We start from the raw sequence: 22,049 nt of genomic DNA, 5'->3' as shown, positions 1-22,049 counted from the left end.
AGAATCAGCCAATCAGACGGGACTCATTGTGTAACTAATGTATATAAAAGTCTGAGATTGGGGGGGGGGGCAATTCAATCACTGTTTTACAAGATGCAATAAAGAGCATGAATTCACTACAGGACAGGACTGAGTATATTTCACTTGGGGATCGCATAACTCCATATCCTCCCACATTTCTCCAATGAAATTAGGGAGGAAAGGCGGGACATTCTGGGATCAAATCAGAAACCAGGACAGCTTCTGTAAATCCAGGACTGTCGTTGGAAAATAGGGACAGTTGGAGAGTCTGTAATAACTGGCCAGACTGCAGGCTCCTTCGTCTCTCTGGGGTCTCTTTGCACAACCAGGGAATCTAATGAACCAGTGCAGGTGGTGAAGGTCCTGTGTGAGTGTCTGGAGGCGGTTGGAGGATGGATGGCGGCCAACAGATTGAGGTTCAATCCTGACAAGACAGAAGTACTGTTTTGGGGGGACAGGAGGCGGGCAGGTGTAGAGGACTCCCTGGTCCTGAATGGGGTAACTGTGCCCCTGAAGGACCAGGTGCGCAGCCTGGGAGTCATTTTGGACAGTTATCTGCTGCTTGGACTACTGCAATGCGCTCTACGTGGGGCTACCTTTGAAGGTGACCTGGAAACTATAACTAATCCAGAATGCAGCAGCTAGACTGGTGACTGGAAGACCACATAACACCGGTCTTGAAAGACCTACATTGGCTCCCAGTATGTAATGGCCTCGGTCCAGTATACCTGAAGGAGCGTCTCCACCCCCATTGTTCAGCCTGGACACTGACGTCCAGCGCTGAGGGCCTTCTGGCGGTTCCCTCGCTGCAAGAAGCCAAGTTACACGGAACCAGGCAGAGGGCCTTTTCGGTAGTGGCACCCGCCCTGTGGAATGCCCTCCCACCAGATGTCAAAGAAAAGAAAAACTACCAGACTTTTAGAAGACATCTGAAGGCAGCCCTCTTTAGGGAAGCTTTTAATGTTATCAGACCACTGTTTTTTAATACTTTGTTGGAAGCTGCCCAGAGTGGCTGGGGAAACTCAGCCAGATGGGCAGGGTATAAATAATAAATTCTATGATGGACTACATGGAACTGGCAGAAATGACTGGCAGAATCCGAGATAAGGGAGAAGAGGTGGTGGAAGAAGACTGGAAGAAATTTAAAGACTTCTTGCAGAAATACTGTAAAATTAATGAATGTTAAAGGGATGTTGGATTGAAAATAAGCGGTATTGGTAAAAAAATTAACAAGAATATGTAAATAGGGATTGACAATGGTTGAAAATATATAGTTATAATAGGTTAAGATATTGAGTAAAGATAAATGATAGAGGGTAAGGATTTGCTGAATTAACCATGTGAACTGGAATACAAAAAAGGGGTGTGTGAGGAGGTCAGGAAACAAGTTAATGAAATATAAGATATGAAAATATTGATTTCTTTTTAACTTTTTTTAACGTTTTATGTATTTTGTCTTTGTATTTTTGTATCTCTTTTTCTTTTATTATTGTTATTCTTTTTTATTTCTTATTTTTAATTTTGTAACCTTTTATTGTCTGTAAAATTTCAATAAATATCATTTTAAAAAATAAATAAATAATAAATTCTATTCTATTCTATTCTATTCTATTCTATTCTATTCTATTCTATTCTATTCTATCCATCTAGCCTTCCTTATCGTATCCCTGGAACCTGGGTTATTTATTTTATTTCAGTATTATTAAAAATCTTGCTTTTTTGACCCAATTTGGGTCCACTTTATGATGGGAGTTGTAGTTCAACAACTGTAGGGAGGGGAGGGCAGGTCCCCCCTCCCAATCCATAACTTCACTCCCCTTATGAAGGAGAGAGTAGCTAAGCATGATCTGGCGGAATCATTTCTCTTTAACTTTTGTTTCCATCCTTCGTGTCTGTCGGCAAACGGAGTGAAAACTCTCCAGTTCAACTTTCATTTGCACTTTATCGATTTGGAGGGCGCGGAGCGGATAATACGAGGACACAGTTTTTCTTAATGAAAGGGGGGGGGGAAACAATTCCAGCCCTTTCCAACTTTTCACAGATGAAATTAGAGGCACCCTTGTTTTTCGCTCCCTCTCCGCTAACGCTTGAGCTCATGGCCATTTTATAAAGAGGGGTGTTGAAAGGTGCAGGATGAATGAAAGGAAAGACTTAAGGCAATAAAAAAACTATTTTACTTTTAAAAGACAGCTGTTTAGGGAAGATTTTAATGTCTGACGCTGTATTGTTTTTAATGTTCGGTTGGAAGCCGCCCAGAGTGGCTGGGGAAACCCAGCCAGATAGGTGGGGTATAAATACTAAATAATAATAATAATAATAATAATAATAATAATAATAATTAATTAGGCAAATTCATGGAGGAGAAAGCTACTAACCAGGATGGCTCTGTTCTGCTTCCACAGTTGGAGGCAGTAATGCGTCCAAAGACCAGTTGCTGCAATTCCACCCATAGTACTTTAGGCAGCAACTTCTTTTTACATTACTTCTTTGTATTTTTCGCTCTATAAGATGCACCAGACCATAAGACGCACCTAATTTTTGGAGGAGGAAAACAAGAAAAAATATATTCTGAATCCCAGAAGCCAGAACAGCAAGAGGGATCACTACACAGCGAAAGCAGCAATCCCTCTTGCTGTTCTGGCTTCTGTGATAGCTGCGCAGCCTGCATTCGCTCCATAAGACGCACACACATTTCCCATTACTTTTTAGGAGGGGGAAAGTGAGTCCTATAGAGCAAAAAATACGGTAGTTAAAAACAAATCACGTGTAAAAATATCGTTAATATAAGCCAACCATCAATTATTAGTGTTTATGTGAGGTTATCCTGTCTTGTGAACCACCCAGAGGTCTTCAGATGAAGGACAGTACAGTGGTGCCTCACAAGACAAAATTAATTCGTTCCGCAAGTTTTTTCTTCTTGCGAGTTTTCCGTCTTGCGAAGCACGGTTTCCCATAGGAATGCATTGAAAATCAATTAATGTGTTCCTAGGGAAACCGCCTTCAGACCAGGTCCGGGGACAGTCTGTCCCCCGACCTCTTCTGAAGGCTGGGGGGGGGACAAGGGCTTTTCTTCCCACCCCCAGAATTTTAAAAAACCCCGGGACAGCGGAGGACTTCTCCGCTGTCCGGGGCGATCTTAAAATGCTGGCGGGCGGCATTTTAAAATCGCCCGGGACAGCGGAGGACTTCTCCGCTGTCCGGGGCGATATAAAAGCCCCTGGGAAGGAAGGCAGGGGGGTCAAAGACTTTTGCCCCCCGCCCGCCTTCAGAAGAGGTCCTGGACCTCTTCTGAAGGCGGGCGGGGGGCGAAAGTCTTTGCTCCCCCCCCGCCTGCCTTCAAAAGCCGTCCGCGATAGCGGGAAGCTCTTCCCTGCTATCCCGGACTGCTTTTAAAATGCTGGCGGTGGGGAGCAAAGCCTTTCGGCCCCCGCCGGCCTTCCTGGACCTCTTCTGAAGGCCGGAGGGGGGGGGAGGCTTTGCTCCCCACCACCAGCATTTAAAAGAGGTCCCCGGAGATTTCCCTATGGGCTTTCGTCTTGCGAAGCAAGCCCATAGGGAAATTCGTCTTGCGAAGCGCCTCCAAAACAGAAAACCCTTTCGTCTTGCGGGTTTTCCGTCTTGCGAGGCATTCGTCTTGCGGGGTACCACTGTATATAAATTTAATTAACAACAACAACAACAAGAAGAAGTTTGTAATCCAGATAGGAAAATATCACGGGAGGAATTCAACATCGTGCTAAGGTGATCGATCCATCCATCAGGGTGAGCATTTTGGTTTGCCAAGGAGAACAATTCCTTCCTTCTCCTAATAATAATAATAATAATAATAATAATAATAATAATAATAATTTATTATTTATACCCCGCCCATCTGGCTGGGTTTCCCCAGCCACTCTGGGCAGCTTCCAACTGAATATTAAAAACAATACAGCACCGGACATTAAAAACTGATCTGGGCTCCTCCCGACCCCCCCAAGCCAATTTCAAGAGGGGGGAAAGAGGGGCAAATCCTGCTTGATAAAGCAGACTTTTCTATATATGGATTTACGAGAACTTGTACAGTGGTACCTCGGGTTACATACGCTTCAGGTTACATATGCTTCAGGTTACAGACTCCACTAACCCAGAAATAGTGCTTCAGGTTAAGAACTTTGCTTCAGGATAAGAACAGAAATTGTGTTCCGGCGGCGCGGCAGCAGCGGGAGGCCCCATTAGCTAAAGTGGTGCTTCAGGTTAAGAACAGTTTCAGGTTAAGAACAGACCTCCAGAACGAATTAAGTACTTAACCAGAGGTACCACTGTACTTCATTATTCCACTAAATAAACAAACAAACTCTATTTCTCTTCAGGACTATTTTAAAATAGTTTTAACATGCATTTCTGCAAAACTTTGGGTTCCTCCAAGCCCGCTAAGACCGCCTCCTCCTGTACGGACACCGGAGAGCACTGTTTGGGCTACACAGCGAACTGAGTTAACTGATAAAATATATTAAAAGATGTCAAAAATCGTGAATGGATCGGGCTACACTTGTTACAGCACAACAGCCACTTGCCGCGTGATGTTCATATAATGGACTGTACCACTTCAAGCTGCAGGGCGTGGCGATATCACTTTTGAATGCTGCCCTATGTAAAAATTCCCTGCAAATAGAAAGGTAGCACATCAGGGAAGAGTATTCTAGTCAATGTTTTGCCTGTTGCGCTTGGATTTTATTTACCTAATAGCAGGATTTTTAAAAAAAATAACACGGGGGAACATGAAAAAACCACTTCACTTCCATTCTGATCTAGTCAAATCTACTATTTCAACACCGCACAGCTTCATTTTGCTGCCTGTGTGCAGCCCAAGCCAAAGAGCTGTTTTTGACCTATAAAGCTCAAGACTCTGAAAACCTTGTGGACATCTTTCCCTCATACAAGGCTATCATAGCTGTCAACTTACAGATTTGAAAATAAGGGACCAGCAGCCTCGGAAATAAGGGATCAGCAGCCAAAATAAGGGATTTTCAGAGCACAGGTATGTTCGACTTCTGAGCCCCTCTGAGCCAAAGGCAGAAAGCCCAGCCAGCAGCCAAACGAAGCCTCAAGCGGTGGTTCCCACAGCGCAGCAACCCAGCAAACGGGATGCAGCAAGGAAAACCACCGTCACCTCTCCACTGGGAAGTGCTGAGCAAAGGCGAGTCCCCAGGCAACGCGGCCGATTTGATCGGCACAAGGCATGCAAGCTCCACCCCCCAGTCGTTCTTAGACTCCTTACTGGGTGAGCAACGCAGTCAAGCAACACAGTTGGAGCCTCCCTCCTCCCTGGCCAGCAGGGAGGGAGGGAGAGGAGCTTCTTCCTTTGAAACCCAGGAAATTTAAGGGACATCATCAATAAAGGGACAGCAGTGGGACACAGCACTGGGATAAGGGACTTTCCCGCCAAATAAGGGACGGTTGACAGCTATGAAGGCTATCGAGACCCTTACAGTCATCATCATACAACGCCCTTCTTTGGGTGTCACCTCCAAGAGTTGTCCGGAGGGTGGCAGTGAGAAGACGGGCCTTTTCAGTGGTAGCCCCCTACTTGCACCCAAGGGACCTTGCTGGACGCCAACACTGACATTTTTTCCAGCACCAGATGACAACATTTTTACTCTTCCAGGGAATTTGTGTAGAATTCATACAGTCAGTGCACGTCACTTTGCTCGATGGGAGTTTTTGCAATTGATTTCTTTTCTTGGTGAAGTTTCAATGTATTTTAGATATAGCCTTTTGTTATTGGTGTGAGCTGCTCCAGGATTTTTCTGTAGCTCGTGCACTGAATTTAATAAAAAGTAATACTATTATTATTTGGCAAGCGTACTTGTTTTTTCCCCTCTTCACTTTCAGGGGTCTCTTGAAGACTTCTTTATGCTGGCAGCGGTCCATGGCGATGTTTAAAATTAATGTCCTCGGGTAGTCGGTCAATTAAATGATTTATATTGCTTTTAATGGTTTTCTAAACGATGTCACTGCCCTGATATTTTACGAGAGTGGTATATAAATAATTTTTAAAAAGAAATAAATACGTGAGGATAATAATAGAGTAGGCCATCTACTTATTCGAGATGGAAGGGAATCCGAGAGCTGCTACTCCATAAGTGTGCGTCTGTATTTTTAAAATAAAAAAATTCCTTCCAGTAGCACCTTAAAGACCAACTAAGTTAGTTCTTGGTATGAGCTTTCGTGTGCATGCACACTTCTTCAGATACTCTGTATTTTTAGATATGGGTGGGAGATAAATGTCTGCATGCCAAAATACAACTGCCCACTAAGTTTCACTTAGTGCCAGTTTCACAAGCATTCATTCAGAAATCCTTTCTATCCTATTTCTGCATCGGTCTGTGGCTTTGGTTTTAAAAGTTCACAAAATGCCGCCCGGTTTTAAATGCATTTTTCTGCAAACACACATTTTACCCCCTCTCGCTTTCCTGAGAAACACACATTTCTGTAAACATTTGAGCCTGAAAGATGCATTCCGCTACTTCAAAAAAAAATATTTAAGTAAAGAATTGTATTGCAAAATTCTAGATGTGGGGAATCGGAAATTTGTATTAACCACCCAGGAAACGCAAATTAGGTTGGTTCACTTTAGGGAAGCTTTTAATATTTGATGAATTATTGTATTTTAATATTCTGCTGGCAGCAGCCCAGAGTGGCTGGGGAAACCCAGCCAGATGGGCGGGATATAAATAATAAAAAATTATTATTATTATTATTATTATTATTATTATTATTAAACATGCACACCAAATCTTGAGCATCACTACTGGCTGCCTACTCAGATTTTAACTCTAAATGCACACACTGGTAATAGTTGACAAAGGCATTGCCAGCATAGTGTTAGAAATAAAAATCTGGTTCCTAATATTTCCCACGATAGGAATCTGCCTTACACTGAGCCAGGCTATTTGTCCATTCAGATCATCACGGCGAACTCTGACTGGCAACATCTTTCCAGGGTCTTAGGCAGGGAAGTAGTTCCCATCGCCACCGGATGCAACATCCTTTTTTTACTCAAGGATCTGTGGCCTTCCAGATGTTAGTGAACTCCAGCTCCCATCAGTCCCAGGCAGCCTGGCCAATGGTCAGCGATGATGGGCATTGTAGTTGAGCAAAATTTGGAAAGCCACAGGGTCTCCCCACATCATAGCTGTCAACTTGCAGATTTGAAAATAAGGGACCAGCAGCCTCGAAAATAAGGGATCAGCAGCCAAAATAAGGGATTTTGCTTAGCTTATACATAAATCCGGCGCTGATGGAGCCATGCTGCTTTTGCTGCGACTGACTGTGCTTTGCAGGGGGTTGGACTAGATGACCCTATGCCTCTGGCGTCCCCTGGCAGCATGGCGGAAGTCTCGCAAGAGAGGGGCTGCCTGCCTGCCCGCCGCCACCCGTCTCCTCACAATGTGCCCAAGGGGGAAAAGGGAGAGACGGAGACACGGCAGCTTGTGCGCACGCTCTCTCTCGCGTCGGAGGACCCCAAGCCGCTGCTTCCCTCCTGCATGAAACCCGGGAAATTTAAGGGACATAATCAATAAGGGACAGCAGTGGGACACGGCGCTGGGATAAGGGAGTTTCCCGCCAAATAAGGGACGGTTGACAGCTATGCCCCACATCCTTTTCTTTAACAGGAGTTCGAATGGGATTGGACCATTCTTGCATGCAAGGCATCAACTCTACCACCCGGCTTTGGTCCTTACAGAAAAAGCCAAATCAGAGACGGAACATGGACTGAGATTTTCCAGGGACAGCTGCCAGAAATTGTGGGCCATCAATGATAACTATCATCACCATCATCAAACCTTTTATTGGCATCACATACAAACATCCAAAACTATAACTAGGGATATTTAAAATATGGCATTTATAGCATGGGCTTTGGCCTAAATGGTTATTTCCAGCAGAGTTCAAAACAATGCTGTCAATATTATTTGGAAAGAATTTGGCATTTAGAATTTATGCGGAGCTAATCGGCAATACAGTGGTACCTTGGGTTACAAACGCTTCAGGTTACAGACGCTTCAGGTTACAGACTCCGCTAACCCAGAAATAGTACCTCGGGTTAAGAACTTTGCTTCAGGATGAGGACAGAAATCGTGTGGCAGTGGGAGGCCCCATTAGCTAAAGTGGTGCTTTAGGTTAAGAACAGTTTCAGGTTAAGAACGGACCTCCGGAACGAATTAAGTTCTTAACCCGAGGTACCACTGTAAAGTTGATGTCAGTAAGATATATAAAAACATCTCTCTCTCTCTCTCTCTGACTATAGATACATCCCCCCACAAACATATATTGCACACACAAATAACTGTGTGACGCTGTCCAATAACCCTTTAATTTTTATGCCACAAGTTTTACGTTTATGAACTAATGAGTCCGATGACTGAAGAACCTATACTAAAAAAAGGCACAGGACGCCTTTTGTTTTTTCAGTATGTGCACAAAGAAACCGACCACGAAAATCTGTCTTGCAATTAAAATTACGGTTTGAGGGGGAAAAAAGGGGAGATTTTCCAATCTTTGATGAAAGCATCAAGCACCCGACTCAAGATGCAAAGGAAACCCTGAGAAACATTTGCCCAGCTTGGCTAACAACGCAGATTTAGCAAGGATAGTGACTTACCTGTCCTTTCCCTTTCCTTTTAAACGTTAGCAATTTCTCTAAATCCTCCCTTGCTTGCTTGACTGCTAATACTGACTTGCTGCTAAAACAGCTTGGCGACCTGCTATGTCACATGATAAACTGGAGGAAAATAATGTGAACAAGTTATTAACACTTCAAGGCTGACCCTTCCCTCTTCCCCAGAATGCTTTGGGCCTCCTTATTGATCGGGTCTACGTCGTTTTTTGTCACCTGGGAATTAACAATTTGATGTTTTATTTGACCATTTATCTCTTTAGCCAAACTGTTGCAATCTCTTTGACCTTTTAAAATGTTTATGACAAGGTGTTTGGCTGTTAATTGCTAGACATAAAAGACCGAAAACCCAAGGGTTAGGTCTAATGTCCGTCGTGTGCTGAACACATATTCTTTTGATAAAAGCAAACTGAAGTATTTCTGTCTCTCTCTTTTTTGCAAATAAGCTGGAAGAGGAATCCATTTCCAGTCAGGAGATGTATTGATAAAGACGCAGAGAAGGAGAATTTGGTGCAATATTTATTATATTTTTAAAAAAATGATTTATCGCGTTTGTGTCCTGCTATTGTGTGTGTGGGAAAATGAACCTGTTTCATTTATATTTGATCTGGAAGCTTAATTCTACAGTATACTGGCAGAGTCCAGCTCACAGAAAGTAACAATTATTTCGGTTCTGAGGTGGTGAGACCACAGTTGGCTTACTGTCCCCCATTCTGGGCTCCACATTTTAAGGATATTGACCTACTGGGTTTACAGGGAGATAACTAGGATGCTAAAATGGTAAGAGGAACGATTGAAAGATCTAGGTATGGGCTAAACCTGCCCAGGTTTGTGAACAACAGCAATTACCAACGGTAGAAGAATGGTGACAGAAGGCAATGGAATATGCAGAAATAGCTAGATTAACAGGGAAAATTCAACAACAGGGCAATAAAACATTTCAAAAAGAATGGAAAAAAATTATGTCATATATAGGAAGGATAAGGTGAAATAGTGAAACCAGTAGAACTGAAATAAACCTCATAATGTGAAATACAAAGAAAAATTCTGGATAAAGAAAATAACAAAAAGTAAAATGTATAATGCGATTAATCTAACCAATGGTAGTTGTGAATCAATACAGACAGACAATAAGAATTGTATATACAGGAGCATTTATTTGGCTATAGACACTCTATGGACAAATACGAAAGAAGAACAATAATATACAAAACGGATGAAGACAATGTGAAAAATTTAGATGTGGTATAAAAAGCCAGAAGAAGGAAGGAAGGAAGTCGGCTCTTAGGAGCAAATGTAAATGTAAAATGTAAAACAATATGTGTATGTGGAGTATGTAAATGAAAATCAATAAAGAATATTATAAAAGAAAAGAAAAGAAAAGAAAAGAAAAGAAAAGAAAAGAAAAGAAAGAGCTAGGTACCGGTATCTTTCACCTGGGGAAGAGAAGGTGAAGAATGTGACAGTAGTCTTCAAATATCTGAAGGGTTGTCACGCAGAAGATAGATCGGTCACCTTTTCCATGGCTCTAGAAGGCTGGTGTACAACTAAAGGTAAAGGGTAAAGGGACCCCTGGCCATTAGGTCCAGTCGTGGGTTGCGGCGCTCATCTCACTTTACAGGCCGAGGGAGCCGGCATACAGCTTCTGGGTCATGTGGCCAGCATGACTAAGCCGCTTCTGGCGAACCAGAGCAGCGCATGGAAATGCCGTTTAACTTCCCACTGGAGCTGTACCTATTTATCTACTTGCACTTTGATGTGCTTTCAAACTGCTGGGTTGGCAGGAGGTGTACAACTAGGGATGGGCAAAATTGTCTGGACTGGGTCCATGTCCCTTGCACACTAGCAGACTGGAAAGTCCATCTCACCCAAAACCTGTGAAGAATCTTAAGGAAGAACCCCAAAATCTAAATGGAACGAGGCAACAATTACTCTGAACAACTTGTAGAGCTGCCACCAGGCATTGCAAACCACACTGAGCTAAATGGATCAATTGTCTGATTCAGTATAAGTCAGCTACATATATTGCGATGTTTTGGTGGGTGAAGGGCTGTAGCTCAGTGGCAGAGCATCTGTTTGACATGCGCAAGGTCCCAGGTTCTATGCCGGCATCTCCAGGTAGGCCTTTTCGTTTTTTTATTATATACCCTACCTGCCCGCGGACTGTCTCACCAGAGTGGTGCATGCTCTAGTTATCTCCCACTTGGACTACTGCAACGCGCTCTACGTGGGGCTACCTTTGAAGGTGACCCGGAAACTGCAATTAATCCAGAATGCGGCAGCTAGACTGGTGACTGGGAGTGGCCGCCGGGAACACATAACACCGGTCCTGAGAGATCTGCATTGACTCCCAGTATGTTTCCGAGCACAATTCAAAGTGTTGGTGCTGACCTTTAAAGCCCTAAACAGCCTCGGTCCTGTATACCTGAAGGAGCGTCTCAACCCCCATCGTTCAGCCCTGACACTGAGATCCAGCGCCGAGGGCCTTCTGGCGGTTCCCTCATTGCGAGAAGTAAAGTTACAGGGAACCAGACAGAGAGCCTTCTCGGTAGTGGCGCCCACCCTGTGGAACACCTTCCCTTCAGATGTGAAGGAAATAAGTAGCTATCCTATCTTTAAAAGACATTTGAAGGCAGCCCTGTTCAGGGACGTTTTTAACATTTAACGCTGTATTGTTTTTAATACTTGATTGGGAGCTGCCCAGAGCGGCTGGGGAAACTCAGCCAGATGGGCGGGGTATAAATAATAAATTATTATTATATATTACATGTGCATGCAATAATATAAAAGAGAACAGCCAATTTTGGGAAGTCTGGAGGCTTTTTTTGTGTGTGCTCGCATCTTATCGAAAAGAGTTGCTCTTTGAAAGCTCGTCCTGCTGTTTCTTTCCCACAGCTCCCCAGCACTTGCTCAGAGTATTCTCCCCGGTTATTTTCCAAGGTCCAAGCTTTTGAGTGATTAGGCCAGAGGCGCTCGGCTTTAGTCACATCTGCTGTTTTTCTGGAGGTCAATCACACAGTTCTCCATTCAGGGCTAGGAGGAAGGGAGGCCTTACAAAGGAAAACAATTATTCCAATTGAAGGTATATCGATCCACATCCTGTGGTTTGCGTGGCGGTTTGGGGACAGGGCGGCTGCTGGGGAAGAGGAGGGGTGGGGGTGGGGAAGAGAGAGAGAGAGAGAGATCAATTCCTAGGGCTGCTACGTCCCAATGGAAAGATGTTTGGGCCACGTTTGTGTGACAAATGGGGCTTAGACTGCAACGAGAAAGGGAGAAGGGATAGCACTGAGCACACGGAGGATGAGATGAGGAGATTACTCTCCTTTATTCTGTCCGAAGCATATCAGAATTCAGCAATGAATTTATTGGAAAGTGGTTGTGTCCGTGCAAGGATTTCGGCATGCGCAATGGAACTTCTCCCTCTCTTAAGAACACGAGAATAGCTTGCTGGATCACACCAATGGCCTATTTAGCATTCTGTTCTCACAAAGCCCAGCTCCCGCACGATCGGGGGAATCCCCGGCCGTGTCACGCCCTGGTCATCCAATCGGCTGGCTCCGGGGGCATGGCTTGCCCTATTTAACGCCTGGGATCTCCCTCTTTTCCCGCCTATCAGCTGTTCCTGTTTCCCACTCTCCCGCCCTTTAAGGTTTTTTCGTCTTTGACCTTGCTATGGACCTCGGTTGGTTGCCGTTGAGGGGCCTGGTAGGAATTTTTCCACTTGGCAAATTGGCACCAGCCACTTGGTTTTCGCCTACCTCGTAGCAAATTGTCACAACTTTCTTAGTACTGGCGGTTAGGCATTGGTATTGGTATCGTTTTGTAGACAGAAGAGGGGAGGAAGTGCCATCACCTGCCCTGAAGGGTAGTCCGATAAATGATTCCGGGGGCGTGGCCCTGTCCAAAGCCTATGGAGGTGAGGGCCTAAGGAGACGCCCCCGAGCTGTGACCCCAGGGGAGTTCCTAGTTGATGTGCATCAGCAGGACTCCCCCTACTGGCGGTTAACCCTTCCCGGACTTCAAGCAGATGGGCTGAAGCCGGATATAGTTGGTTAGGACCGATGCCTAAGCCAATACCGCTCATCACCTGTAACCAATAAAGTTTTGGCCTTATTTAGCCCATTAACCTTAATAATTGTGTCATGTGTCTTTATTTCCACTGGGGGGGACATGAACTCGCCATGCAACCCAAATGTCTGTGTGCAACCTGCAAGCAGGTCCCGAGCGCATGAGTACTCATGTTACAGGACCGCCTCTCCCGGTATGCCCCGCAGAGGACCTTAAGGTCCATGAAAAACCATAGTTTAGAGGTCCCGGGCCCTAAGCAAGTCAGACTATCCTCCACCAGGGCCAGGGCCTTTTCAGTGATGGCTCCGACCTGGTGGAATGCTCTGTCCCACGAGACTAGGGCCCTTCAGGATTTAACTTCCTTCCGCCAGGCCTGTAAGACAGAGCTATTCCGCCTGGCCTTTAATTTGAATTCAGCCTGATCTTTTATTTCCCTTCTCTTCCCTCCCCCTCCCCTTTTATGAAGATCACCCGCTCTGAGACCCCACAGCTAATTCTCCCCTGGCCTCCTCGCTGGCCCAAGTAGGACCAATTCAGCCAGCTAGCCCTGGGGATTATCAAATTGATTTTTTATTGTTATTCATGTTTTTATACTGTATTTTATGCTGCTTTTATAATTAAGTGTTTTAAAGTACCGTATTTTAAATTTGTTGTAAGATGCCCTGAGCCCTGTTTTTGAACCGGGAACGGCGGGGTATAAATAAAAAATTATTATTATTATTATTATGTTACGAGGGAAGTCTTGGGATAGCTCAGTTGGTAGAGAATGCGACTCCTAATCTCATGGATGTGGGTTTGAAGCCCATGTTGGGCAAAAGATTCCTGCAATTCAAGGCATTGTACTAGATGTCTCCCGCGGTCCCTTCAAACTCTCTGATTCTTCCCTTCTGTGGTTTCCAGCAAGTGATTTGCAGAAGCATTTTTGCATCTAACCGTGGAGGCATAGCCATCATGGCTGGTAGCCACTCATAGCCTTCTCCTACATGAATTTCTCTCATGGCTACATGAGGGAAGAAATGCCATGGTACATCTGCCTTCATCGGCCCCACCTGCAATGAAACATGTCTCTCCTGTATTCGTCTCTACTGCCACAGCAGGTGCTGTAACTTCCCAATGGTTTGACTTTACTCTTGGAGACAGACGGACGCCAGCAGCAACAACATGAATTTGTACAATCCTCTTTTTCAACCATCCAAATCGGCAGCATCACTGCCTCCAGTGGGAGAGAGTTCCGCAGTTTAACTGTGCGCTACATGAAAAAGTACTTCCTTTTGTCCTTTCTGAATCTTCTGCATCAGAGGTCCACAAGTTCTAGTGTACTTCTCTGTTTCCACTTTCTCCATGCCACCCTTAATTTTATAAACGTCTGTCGTTCCTCTTACTTGCCTTTTCTCTCCTCCCTGCCTCAGGGTTGGGTGGAAACCCAGAACAGTTTTGAGAGGTGCACAGGGTGACGAAAGGGAAAGTGGAAGTCTCTGCGTGAATGGGACCACTTCACTAGAAACAACCCAGAGTTTCTTAAGCATCATTTGGTCATAACTTGGTTCCAACCATGCCAGGAATTTGCACCCTCTATCTTGGAAGCTTCTTGTCCCACATAGAGATTTCTCAGGAGACAGATGAGGTGATCAGGCACTTCCATTTCTTGGGTTCCATGATCACTGCAGATGGTGACAGCAGTCACGAAATTAAAAGACGCCTGCTTCCTGGGAGAAAAGTAATGACAAACCTAGACAGCATCTTAAAAATCAGAGACATCACCTTGCCAACAACCTTGTATTGTTAAAGCTATGGTTTTCCCAGTAGTAGTGTATGGAAGTGAGAGCTGGACCATAAAGAAGGCTGATCACCAAAGAATTGATGCTTTTGAATTATGGTGCTGGGAAACTCTTGAGAGTTTCTGCAAGAAGATCAAACCTATCCATTCTGAAGGAAATCAGCCCTGAGTGCTCACTGGAAGGACAGATCCTGAAGCTGAGGCTCCAATACTTTGGATACCTCATGAGAAGAGAAGACTCCCTGGAAAAGACCCTGATGTTGGGAAAGATGGAGAGCACAAGGAGAAGGGGATGACAGAGGACGAGATGGGTGGACAGTGTTCTTGAAGCTACTAACATGAGTTTGACCAAACTGTGGGAGGCAGTGGAAGACAGGAGTGCCTGGCATGCTCTGGTCCATGGGGTCACGAAGAGTTGGACATGACTAAACGACTAAACAACAACAAAATCTTGGAAGCTCTTCCACAAATGTGTTTATTAATTTATTTTCTTCCACAAAATACCACGTCTTTCTTCCATCATGGAACCCACTGCAGCCTACGTGTGGTTCCTAGGTGGTCACCCATCCAGGTCCTTTCCAGACCCAGGTCTGCTTAGCTTCAGAAATGTGCTGGATTGATGTGCCTTCTGACCAAATCCCCTGGGACTGATGTGTGTCAAGGCTAAATTTAACAGCTGCTTGTCAGCCAGATGTTCAACAGCTGCTCTGAAGGTGCCTGGGCTGATAACAAATATTCGGTGAGTATTTGGTGTGTGTTCGGTGTTGACATTTGCAACGGGGTCAATTTTTTGAGAGTAGAATCGTTGCAGGTGTGGGGCACAGGTGCCTGTATTCCCAGAGTGATGAATGTTCCACACTGATAGCAGGAAGGCACCATTCCAGACTGGGCACCTTATGTGGGTCTTTCAGTTCAAGTAGAAAACCACAACCAGTTGAAGTTCCTGCTAGTCATGAATGGTGGAGACTCACAACGCTACATGAGGGCATTTCCTTTTGCTTCATGAAAAGCTGGACATGGAATTGCCCGAGAGCCAAAATAGATGTGAGATGGTCCATGAGAATGCTGCTTCACTGTGTCCTACATGTGCCTTAGCGAGTCTACATGCACTTCCCAAGAGAACCAGCCCATTTGTGTGTAAGGCTAAGGCATGTGAACGCTACACATGAATCGGCAGGCACACTTGGGCCCCTCCAGACTGGTGCTTGTTGTGGGATAACCAACCTTGAATAAGCAACATGTTATTAATGCATGAAGGGGTTAAGACCATAGAGTAAGCTGTCCTGCCAGGCTTAGCTCAATCAAGTCTTTCTTCCCCATCCAGTCGATCAGAGCAGCTCCGCATGTGAGCTGCATGGGTCTTACAAACCACTATACCAATAATTCCTATGCCCATAATTTAGGAACTTTCATCGCTATAACTGCCAAGTTTTACTGCCTGTGCTTTCTGAATGATGTATAGAAATACACACGAACCTGACCTTTGAACAGTTTGTAAGTAAACCAATTCTTAATGTACCACACGTAAAGTCTTTTTCTATTATAGGGGAAGTTTGGAAGGAACTTAGAAGGGTATATTTTAGGCCTCTCATTCAAATACAAAGGAAAGAAGATAAAAATCAAAACGAAAGAGGATAGCCAGAAGTTCCTACACGACCACGGAGAAGACTTGCAGAAAGGAGCGGCAGCTATTTGGCCACCACCAGAGTCAGGAAAAGAGTTACCACCCTCGGATTTGGACAAAAAAGAAGACACCCATTAAGAGTAACAACAGATTGATACAGGATGTCTCTGCAGCTGTATAGTTGGAACATTAACGGCGCGAATTCCCCAGAAAAACGCAAAAGGATCTTCCATATCCTAAAGAAAGAGAATTTGGATATAATTTGCTTGCAAGAAACCCATGTAACCAGGTCACACAGGAAGGTGTTAACAAATAAAAGATTAGGTCAAGAATTTATTTCATCAGATAGAGTCAAGAAGAGAGGCGTGGTGATTTACGCCAAAGAGAATCTATCACCAAAATTTCTGTTTAAAGATGAACAAGGAAGAATCCTGGCTATTGAAATTTCGACCCAAGGAGAAAAAGTTCTGATATTAGGAATCTATGCACCAAATGAGGGGAAATCAGAATTTTATAAGAAGCTGCATGAGACACTACTGGACTATCTGGACTATTCCAACATCATTATGATGGGAGATATGAATGGGGTCGTCTCTACTTTGATGGATAAGTCACAGAATCAGAATCTGACTAAAGATGGAAGACTACCAAAAACTTTCTTTGAACTAACTGACAATATGGACCTAATTGATTTATGGAGGACGAGAAACCCCCTAGGTAAAGAAGGAACTTTCTTTTCTGAGGCCCACCTGTCATGGACAAGAATCGACCAAATCTGGGCAACTAGAGGGCTGGCACCTAAGACTACAAAAATAGAAATCTGCCCAAAGACCTGCTCCGACCATAACGCTTTGAAAATGGAAATGAGATTTACTACTGCCGACTCCTTCAGATGGAAAATGAATGACAACCTGTTAAGAGATCAAGAGATAGTAAAGAAGGCCCAAAAAACTCTAAAGGATTATTTTGAAATTAACTTGAATACCTCGGTGGAAAAAAGAATTATCTGGGACGCGAGCAAAGCTGTTATGAGAGGGTTTCTGATACAACAGAATACAATCAAGAAAAAACTTTGGAATAGTAAAAAAGACAAGATATTGGAGAAGATAAGTGATGGAGAGAAAAAATTAAGAGTGAATCCAAAATCAAAAGAGACTTTAAGAGAAATCAAATTTCACCAGTCACAATATGCGAAATTGATTAACCAAGAAGTGGAATGGAAAATCAAACAAATGAAACAAAGATCTTTTGAATCTGCGAACAAATGTGGGAAACTGCTCGCTTGGCAGTTGAAAAAGAGACAAAAATTAAATTATGTCACCAACTTAGAAGTTGAAGGGAAAAACATTCAGAAACCGGGAGAAATTAGAAGGTGTTTCCAGAAATATTTTAAAAAACTGTATACACAAGAATCCGAGGAAGCAACTGAGATAGAACAATTCTTGAAAGATAACGGCCTACCAAAATTATCTCAAGAGAAGAGATCAATCTTGAATTGTAAAATAACACAACAGGAAATCGAGGATGCCATTCAGAATATGCAACTAGGCAAATCGCCGGGCCCTGATGGACTCACCTCCAAGTATTACAGGATTTTAAAAGACTATTTGATACAACCATTAATGGAGGTTTGCAACCAGATTATGGGGGGAGGGAGGGCACCAGATACGTGGAAAGAAGCATTCATCACACTGATACCTAAAGTGGAAACTGAAAAGACTCAACTCAAGAACTACCGCCCCATCTCACTCCTAAACGTGGATTACAAAATATTTGCGGATGTTTTGGCTAACAGATTTAAAAAAGTACTAAATGAAGTAATCCATAAGGACCAAGCAGGCTTTCTCCCAGGTAGACATTTGTACGATAATACCAGGAACATTATCGATATTCTGGAACTTTTACAAACAAATATTAACACCAAAGCAGTGTTAATTTTTATTGATGCGGAGAAGGCCTTTGACAACATTTCTTGGAAATTTATGAAGAAAAACTTGGAAGGGATGGGAGTGGGAAGGGGGTTTGAGAACGGAATAGAGGCAATCTATTCAGAACAAAAAGCTAAGTTGATAGTGAACAATGTGGTGACAGAAGAACTTCACATTGAAAAAGGAACACGCCAGGGGTGCCCCCTATCCCCTCTGTTGTTTATTTCAGTCCTGGAGGTTTTGCTGAATATGATAAGGGAGGATCGGCAGGTACAAGGAATACGGGTCGGAGCGAAACAATATAAACTGAAAGCATTTGCAGATGACTTGGTTTTAACATTACAGGAGCCAGAACATAGTACAAAAAGAGTCTTGGAACTGATTCAGAAATTTGGTCGGGTGGCGGGTTTTAAGTTGAACAAACAAAAAACTAAGGTGTTAGGGAAAAACTTGACGGTTACTGAAACAGAGGGGTTTCAGAAGGAAACAGAACTAAACATTGTTAAAAAGGTGAAATACCTGGGGGTCAATCTGTCCTCCAAGAATTTGAATTTATTTAAAGATAATTATGAAAAATGTTGGTCAGAAGTTAAAAAAGATCTAGAAATTTGGTCAAGATTGAAATTATCCTTGTTAGGCCGAATTGCAGCTATAAAAATGAACGTTTTGCCAAAAATGTTGTTTTGTTCCAGGCCTTGCAGATTGTGGACAGAGTGGATTGTTTCGGAAAGTGGCAGAAGGACATTTCTAAATTTGTCTGGCAGGGCAAAAAGCCCCGAATAAAGTTTAAAATACTAACTGATGCAAAGGAAAGAGGGGGGTTTGCCCTGCCGGACTTAAGGTTATACTATGAAGCTGCGGCCTTCTGCTGGATGAAAGATTGGATTTTATTGGAAAACACTGATGTCCTAGATCTGGAAGGCTTTAATAATTCGTTAGGTTGGCATGCGTATTTGTGGTATGACAAGGGGAAAACACATGGAATGTTTAAAAACCATATTGTCAGAAAAGCAATATTTATGGTCTGGAAAAAATACAAAGACTTATTGGAAAGTAAAACTCCGAGGTGGATTTCACCAATAGAGGCCAAAGCTCGGAAAACATCCAATATGGAGGCATATTGGCCGAAATATTGGGAAATAATAGAAAACATTGGAGGTAATTGGAGGCTGCAGAGCTTTGAAAAATTAAAGGATAAGGTGCAAAATTGGCTACATTATGCTCAAATTAATGAGGTTTTTAAGCTAGATAAAAAAATAGGATTCCAGGTGGAAAAATCGAAACTTGAGACAGAGTTGTTAGAACCAAAGACCAAGGTAATATCGAGAATGTACAACTTGCTGCTTAAATGGAACACTCAGGATGAGACAGTTAAATCAGCCATGATAAAATGGGCTCAAGACATTGGTTACAATATTATGTCTGAGGACTGGGAAAGGTTATGGACCATCGGTATGAAGTTTACGGCATGTAATGCCTTGAAAGAAAACATTATGAAAATGGTATACAGGTGGTACATGACCCCAGTCAAGCTCGCTAAGATATACCATTTGTCTGATAATAAATGTTGGAAATGCAAGGAGGCTGAAGGGACATTCTTTCACCTCTGGTGGACTTGTCCAAGATTGAAGGCCTTTTGGGAAATGATCTATAACGAGTTAAAAAAGGTGTTTAAGTACACCTTTCCCAAGAAACCAGAGGCCTTCCTTCTGGGCATTGTCGGCCAGAAGGTGTTAAAAAAGGATAGAACTTTTTTTATGTATGCTACAACTGCAGCAAGAATTCTTATCGCCAAGCATTGGAAGACCCAAGATTTGCCCACACTGGAGGAGTGGCAGACGCAATTGATGAACTACATGGAACTGGCCGAGATGACTGCAAGAATCCGAGACCTGGGAGAAGAGGCAATGGAGGAGGACTGGAAAAAATTTAAAGACTATTTGCAAAAGTATTATAAGCTGTATGAAACATAAGACGTCGTATGATTTGGAACGTTAGCCCCAGCAATGAAATTTAATTATTTATGAAATTGCTAACATTTGTGAAAGAATCAAAGTTTAAATGGGTAAAAATGATATCATGTTATATTTTTAGAGTAAATGGAGAATAAGAGATTTAAACTTAAATTGCAACTGAAAATATAAAGAAACACACGAAATAAGGGTATAATTTGCTGATGACTTTATTATCAAGAATGCATTATGCGGGAGATGTGGGGAAGTCCAATGGAAATTTGAAATAAGCTGTTGAAATGGATGTGATTTTCTGTTCTTTTTTCTTTTTTTCTTCTATTCTGCTTTTCTTTCTGTTTTTTCTGTAATTTGGAAAAATGTAATAAAAATTATTTAAAAAAAAAAAAAGAAGGGTATATTTTAAAGGTCTAACAGTCTTTATTTCCACACTTCACATTGCTGCATATTTTTATGATTTTAAATCTCTGCTGGAGTTTTCTCATTAAAGAGTACTTGCCCCAAACCTGGATCTTGACAACCAGGGAATTCTCCTTTTATACATATTTTTTCCTCGACAACAATCCTTTTTTGCTGGGTGTGGTCTGTGGAGAGTTCTTAGGGTATTCATTATAGGGGCATTGTGGGATAAGTTGGCAGCTGACACCATGAGCATCATCACAATGCCACTAAAAGGTGTTACATCATGGCATAATATTATGGGATTATGGACAAACAAACAACTTCTGAGAGTAGCTCTATCACTGCTATAGCTTCCAAAAATGTGAAAAAGAAAGCAGAATGGAACTGTTAATTCCTGAACTCCTAACCAGTAAGCCCACCCCAAAAACCTTTCAAACAACCCTCCAAAATCTCTCCCAATCCAGTTTTTCACCTCCCTGAATCTCCACAAGTGTTGAGCTGTCGAGCATTCAACTGTTGAGCTGAATGTTCTCAAGTGAGAATTTGTGGCTCAGCCTTACAGCTTATGAAGGGCATCTTACTGGTTAGGTATTTACAGAAAAAAATCCAGAAGGTATTTATTGCCTGAAGCCTCATATTAGCACCTGTGTCCATTTAGGTAATGGGGTGTTGCAACATTGCTCGTTGGAAACTGCATGAAAGTCAGGTGTAATCAAGAACAGCTCATCTTCTCCTTAGTAAAGACAGAAAGGAATCATAATGTTGATGATCGGATGGAGAGTGATTTATAAGACGGTGCCAGTCAAAATTTGATGGTTGAGCATGAAGTTTAAAGCAATCTCTTCAGATCTGAATCTTGACCAGGGCTGGACCAGTCCCGGATTTACATACAGTGGTACCTCGGTTTAAGTACTAAATTTGTTCCGGAGGTCCGTTCTTAACCTGAAACTGTTCTTAACCTAAAGCACCACTTTAGCTAATGGGGCCTCCTGCTGCCGCCGCTCCAACAGAGCACGATTTCTGTTCTCATCCTGAGGCAAGGTGCTTAACCCGAGGTAATATTTCTCGGTTAGCATGAAGTGTACGTAACCTGAAGCGTATGTAACCCGAGGTACCACTGTATAAGCTAAACAAGCTATAGCTTAGGGCCCCACTCTCTTGGGGGAGCGGCCCCCCAAAAAATTATAGGAAAAAAAACCTAATGTACATTTCCAAAACATAAGATAAAAAACAAATATAAAACCTACGGTACATACAGCAACAGTGTTTTGTGTTGTGTAGGCTCCTATGATGTAAGTAATGGGCCCTGCCTGCTGGCCAGCTCCCTAAATAGTAATAATAATATAATAATAATTTATTATTTGTACCCCGCCCATCTGGCTGGGTTTCCCCAGCCACTCTGGGCGGCTTCCAACGAAGATTAAAAATACATTAAAATGTCACACATTACGAACTTCCCTGAACAGGGCTGCCTTCAGATGTCTTCTAAATGTGAGGTAGTTGTTTATCTCTTTGACATCTGATGGGAGGGCATTCCACAGGGCGGGTGCCACTACCGAGAAGGCCCTCTGCCTGGTTCCCTGTAACTTGGCTTCTTGCA

General features: G+C 43.1%; 1 long non-coding RNA gene across 2 annotated transcripts in view; it reads right to left on the bottom strand.

Annotated features, from left to right (window-relative positions):
• LOC309529785 overlaps positions 1–22,049 on the bottom strand; it is an 81,352-nt gene that overhangs the window by 43,905 nt on the left and 15,398 nt on the right. The window contains exon 1 of one of the 2 annotated variants that reach the window (XR_014218456.1): positions 8,666–8,763. The exons of the other annotated variant lie outside the window; for it this stretch is intronic. This is a non-coding gene — a long non-coding RNA (uncharacterized lncRNA). Of the gene's footprint in view, positions 1–8,665; positions 8,764–22,049 lie in introns of those variants that run through there. 2 annotated transcript variants of the gene reach the window in all.

The sequence above is a fragment of the Podarcis vaucheri genome (genome assembly GCF_965113315.1).
Source record: "Podarcis vaucheri genome assembly, chromosome: 3".
NCBI classification, from domain to species: Eukaryota; Metazoa; Chordata; class Lepidosauria; order Squamata; family Lacertidae; genus Podarcis; species Podarcis vaucheri.
The sequence above is the reverse complement of the archived record's forward strand: the minus strand, read 5'-3'. Positions and strand labels throughout refer to the sequence as shown.